This window comes from Eleutherodactylus coqui, chromosome 8 (assembly GCF_035609145.1).
Source record: "Eleutherodactylus coqui strain aEleCoq1 chromosome 8, aEleCoq1.hap1, whole genome shotgun sequence".
NCBI lineage: Eukaryota > Metazoa > Chordata > Amphibia > Anura > Eleutherodactylidae > Eleutherodactylus > Eleutherodactylus coqui.
The window spans coordinates 177,015,256-177,021,489 of record NC_089844.1 but is presented as its reverse complement, the minus strand read 5'-3'; positions in this window follow the sequence as shown (position 1 = coordinate 177,021,489).

The window sequence follows — 6,234 nt, the reverse complement described above, 5'->3', positions numbered from 1 at the left end:
TGATTTAAACTTTTATAACTTTTTTTTTACAATTAAACTTTATACTTTAAAGTCCCCCTGGGGGACTACAATATGTGATGCTTTCATCGCTCCTGCAGGATGACATAATGCTATAGCATTACGTCAGACTGCCTGTTAAATGGCAGTATATCAAGCCACCCCACGGGGATGACTTGATAGGCAGTCTGCTAAGGCAGCCCAGGGGCCTTTCAGAAGGCCCCCGGCTGCCATGACACCTGCACAGCTCCCCCAATCTCACTGCAGGGGTGCCGTACGGGTCCCCCGAACATAGTTCGGGGGATTTAAATGCCGCTGTCCGAATTGACAGCGGCTTTTGAACTGCCGATCGCGGTTATTGCCCGCGGGTGTCAGCTGTAATAAACAGCCGAAGCCCGCGCCGTATGAAGAGAGGCCGCTCCACGACCTCTCTTCATACATACCCCGCCGCTCCATGATGTACCCTTACGTCATGGAGCGGGAAGGGGTTAAACAGTCGGAAATTGCTTTGTTCAGTTCTGTTCAGGGAAGATTCCAGTAAAGTGTTTCTCTTCTCTAGCACTATTACTCTCAGTCTCCTCCTGATTGCTTCTATTTCCAAAAACTGTTGTGCTCTATAGCAGTGCCATCACGAGTGACAAACCCCCTCTTTCTGCGGTCATAGCAGTGTTGGAGGTGGTGAGGAGTACAGCAGCCACCATGATAGGAGCCACAACTACTACTTGAAACAGTACCCATGGCCCTTTTTTCTGATGGTTGAACCAGCTCAGCGGTGAGCTCTCTTGGTGAGATCCTGATGGGGGAGCTTAGCAGTTACGTGGAGTCCAGTGTAGTCGACGACGGACGGTCTAAGTTGGTGCAGCAAACTGGTCAGAGCAGGCGGCTGTCCCAGCTTCCCATGTGAGGATCCCACAATCTAGTACCACATTTTCAGCCTCATTCTCAGCATCTACCTCAGCTCCACTTCATAGTCACCAAGGTTCCACAGGTCTAGAGGGTGACGTTGCTGCAGTGTCTCAGAAGGATCTTCCAGAATCTGGGTTGCTGGCTGGTGGGATTTCAGCTCCAGCACAGCCTTGTCAGTATGTGTATATGTTCAGTCCATTAATTACTGATGTTGAAGATGCTTTAAGTGGGCAGTGAACAAGACAGGGGCACATGGCTAAGATGTCTAGGTCAGCTGTTAGTATAGTGGCCCAGAGTTAACGGGGGCCCTCCATAAGTATAAATGTGCTTGTCTTGTGCATTTGAATTGTCAGTGTCTGCAATATATGTGTATTGCACCTCTGCAGCACTGAATGGGATAACATCTGTGTTATGTGTGAAAATGTATATTGTTGTATGTCACGTGATCATGTTATATATGTGTATATATATATATTTATATATAATTTGCAAGGATGCTGTGGAGAGAAGAAGAGAAGGAGAGTAGTTTGAGGAGAGTCTAAGTTGGTTCTGCAAGTCAGCCTAAGTTTTAGTCTGAGCCTGTCTAGAGAATGTCTTTCATTGAGTAAGAGAAAGTGTGCCTTGTCCTATGAGGATCCCAGAGATGGAAGAGGCTGAGCGATGGCCTGATGTCTGCGCTGGACATTATTCACCCAGGTCCCTTCAGTGCTAAAATGGCGTACTGAGAGAGAGTGAGAGGAACCACCCGGTAGTACAGAGTGCAACCCTAATCGTGAGTGTGGACCGGTAGAGAGCAAGAGAGAGAGTAAGAGAAGTCAGTCGCCAGGACCCCACAGATAATGGTGTGCTAGGGAGGATACACAGGAGGTCAGAAGAATCCACAGTCCCAGTTATCATTTTTGCACCTGTGTCAGCCTGATATTATGAAGTTTGGACTGTATTCAAATTTATTCAAGTAAACAAGCACTACGACCATTCCCGGTTTTACTAAGAAAGTTATCCCCGTGTGGGGACTATTTTATTCAAACTCCTGGATTCACCGCAGAGGACAGAATGGTGGCGTCACGAGTGACAGAAAGACTTTAGGGTAAAATTCGGACAGTTTTTTCCTGTGAAACTCCCCCAGCAGTAACTTGGTCGGGAGTTCCAACATCTGTAAGTGGTGCGGGACAAGCTGCAAAAGGAATTTCTGCTAAGTCACATGTATGAGCCTTTTTGGGCACCTCCTTTCAGATTTGATCTTTTCTCCGTTAGGGGTAGTCCCCAAAAACAAGCTAAAAATTGGTGCATCAGTCAATGACGGTATAGACCCTGAGCTTTGTTCCGTGGTATATACATCATTTGATGTGGCTGTCCATTGGGTTTGAAGGTATGGCCTGATAGGCAATCTGCAATGGTAGTCTTGGGGGCTCTCAGAAGGCCACTGGATGCCATGGCAACTTGCAATCTTATAATGGGGGACCTGTTTGGGACCCTCAAACATCAATTGGGGCATTTAAATGTTGCTGTCAGTATTATTGGCAGCATTTAAAGGGTTAACAACTCTGATCATCACCGCTGCTTATTGGAGCCCTTGCAGGTAGGTGTCGGCTGTAAGGAATAGACGGCACCTGCATTGTATGGAGCTGGATCAACCCTCAATCCCCCTCCATAGATATGAATGTATGTCCTGGAGTGTTTGGGGTTAAGAGGGTGTTATGGGAATGATTGCAGTGTCCCAGCGGGCACTACAAAAAACACACACAACACACTGCCCTGTCTTACCTGTCTGTATGCCATCCTTGGGTACAGAAGGTGCCGTCTGTGGGAGAGATCCTGTGTCTCCCCCGTCAGCTCTAAGCAATGAGCTCATCCCTGATGTCAGCTGGTCACTAATTGGCTGACAGTCAGGTTTAATTTGACTAGTGCAGAGCCCAAGGACAAGGAAGCAGCTCTATTAGTCCTTATGCAGGAGGAGGAGTTGAGAAAGTGCGGGAAGGGAAGAGAGAGCAGTTAGTCAATTGTCAGAGTCAAAAAGGAGGAGCACGTCAGACAGATAGATCGAGCAGTTCCACATGTTTTGTTCCCAGGCCGGACGGGGTCTTTATCCATCCCCTGGGCACCATGCAGCAGAGGAAGAGAAGAATGTCGCCGAGATCAACTTCTACAACCAATAGTGAGTCATAACTTTCCAGTGAAGTTAAACCATGACCAGTCTGCTGGTCCTTTATCCTCCTGCTTCCGTTATCTAAACCAGATCTTCAGTACAATCTATTAGTGAGGAAATTGTCTAAGTCGTTAAACTTCCATGCTCTCTCTATAATATTTACTGCAGATAAAGCATCATCATTACAACTGTATGTTCATCAAGTACGGTAATCCACTGTTTTCATTGCCAGTTACTCCAATTATTAAATCTGCTCACTCTCAGATTACTAATTCACTGGACTTGTCTCCGTTATTTCCACGGCATATCACCTGGAGAGTCTAATTAAGAGTGTGGCGTCACTGTGGCAAGGACTAGGCCTCCGGCCATATGCACAGTAAGTGTATTGGGATGTTACTAGAGATGAGCGAGCGTACTCGGAAAAGCACTACTCGCTCGAGTAATTTGCTTTATCCGAGTATCGCTGTGCTCGTCCCTGAAGATTCGGGTGCCGGCACGGAGCGGGGAGCTGCAGGGGAGAGCGGGGAGGAACGGAGGGGAGATCTTTCTCTCCCGCCCGCTCTCCCCTGCTCCCCGCTGCGACTCACCTGTCAGCCGCAGCGGCACCCGAATCTTCAGACCCGAGCACAGCGATACTCGGATAAAGCAAATTACTCGAGCGAGTAGTGCTTTTCCGAGTACGCTCGCTCATCTCTAGATGTTACACATTCACTTCACTAGCCTGCTCAAAATTGGTTATAATGAGAAGTAGCATGCATGCAATGTAACTGACTCTGACACGTTTGGTCAACCATGAGTAGACTTCTGGTTTATTCAAAGCAACATCACAGCCTTTTACAGACAAACATTACATAACAAAATAGGAGTATACAAAAAGAGCTACTGTGCTGATACAGGATTGGTTAATACAATAATATGGTAATTCACAGAAAAAGTTTCAGAAGTGTAACAATGTGCAGAGGTATAGTGTTATCTGTAAATGAGCAGCTACTCCTATCAGAGTACAGAACTACTTGTGAGAGAAACATGTGTAGGGATGTATTACAACATGCTGCCTGCACATACCAGTGTATATTGAGCACATTAACCATTAAGTTGCCAGCTACTTACTAAGAAGATATATATATATATATAGAGAGAGAGATAGATAGATATGAGATAGATAGATATGAGATAGATAGATATAAGATAGATAGATAGAGAGACAGAGAGACAGATAGAGAGATATAGATAGAGACAGATAGAGAGATAGATATGAGATAGATAGATAGATATGAGATAGATATGAGATAGATAGATATGAGATAGATAGATATGAGATAGATAGAGAGATAGATATGAGATAGATATGAGATAGATAGATAGATATGAGATAGATAGAGAGATAGATATGAGATAGATAGAGAGATAGATATGAGATAGATAGCTATAATATATACATGTGTTTGCCTAGGCTGATGTAATAAACATATATTGTTACTATAATGGGGGTGGATCATACACAGTTTAGTTTAACGTGTTCAATTTTTTTCTCTATTGGTGATATGTTCGTGGACTGTATTTCTCCTAATTTTGTGCCTCTAATATGGATTTTTGGGCATTCATTCATGTATTGGGGTGTGGAACAGGCAAAAGTGCAGCCTAATGGGAGACAGCTTGGTTTTTCCAGGAAAGTCACAATCATACATTGGTTAGAATTCTGTGGCATGGTCTGGAGCCGTGTATTGCCAGATACACTCTGTTTTGTTCGAATAGATAGGGATCCAGACATTTTAGTTTTGCATGTCGGGGTCAACTATTTGGGGACTCACCTTTTTTGGGAATTAATTTGGGACATTCAATATGACATATTACATCTCCGGTCCCTATTCCCAGAAATAACCAGGTGTACTGCTAGGTCAGTCAAAAAAAATGGTTGGAGAGGAGTCAGGTGGAGTGTGGACTCACACCCACCTTTTATTGAGTAATATGGTTGAGTCTGGCACTTTGTGGCTCTGATAGGGTGAAGTGCCTCAGAACTGCTATGCTTTATAAAATGGCCATCTATGGTGACTAGTGGTGCCTCCCAGCCTGTGGCGCTATTGATGGGATACTTGTGAGAAGTTTGTAGGTATATATAATGGTATAGGTTATGCAAGACACAACACTATAACACCTGGGTGAAGCACATTCACTTTTTAGATTTGGAGACCTCATTGGATGAGAATGGAATGGAAGCATTCATAGAAGCAAACAACCTGCTCCCCAGGAATAGTTGTCCGCCCGTTCCCCCTCACTCAAGAGGGGCGTCCAGTGGAGCACTATTTAAGAAAAAAACTGCTCAAATGAGACCTCCTTCACAAGGGAATGTGATTAACTGTTCATAAGGTTTTGCAGGACGGGCTATAATTAACCCCTTAACGCCACAGGGCATAACTGTACGTCCTGGCAGGGAGGTACTTAGTGCAACAGGACGTACAGTTACGGCCTGAGGATAGCGCAAGATCAGAAGAGATCCTGTGCTATCCTGTGACAGCGGGGGTACATCCAGACAGTGACCCCGCTGTTAACACCTTACACGCCCACTCCCTCTGTGACATCATCGGACTCTCTCGATGTACTTGCGGAGAGCCCAGCGGGTTGCCATGGCAACAGGATGCATGTATCTGGCAATTGCCAGTGCCTATGATCACTCTAACAAGCGATAAGGCATTGGAGGACAGAGGTCCTGCAATGCTTTATCATAATGAACATAGGTGCTATGGTGCAAGTCTCCCACAGGGACACAAAAACAGACAAAACAGTGTCAAAATAAAAAAAAATGTAAAAAAAAGAAGTAAAAAAAATTCCTTTTTTGGTGCTTTTTCTCCAATTAATATCAAAAAATTAAAATCCCACATATTTGGTATCGTCGTATCCATAATCACTAATACAACAAACTGAATACACTTTTTAACCTGTATGGCAAAAAGAGTAAAAAAAACTGAGATTTTTTTTTTTTATTTTGCCTAAAAAAAAAAGCAAGAAAAGTGAACAAAAAGGTTGTATATACCCCAAGATGGTACCCATAAAAACTACAGCTCGTTACGCATGCACTGATCATCTAGTGCATAGCCTGTTTGTCAGTCCTCTTGCCCTAAATAGACAACTACCCCAGACGAACGTACAGATGCAGTATACTAAGGAATGCCCTCAGAGATTGTTAC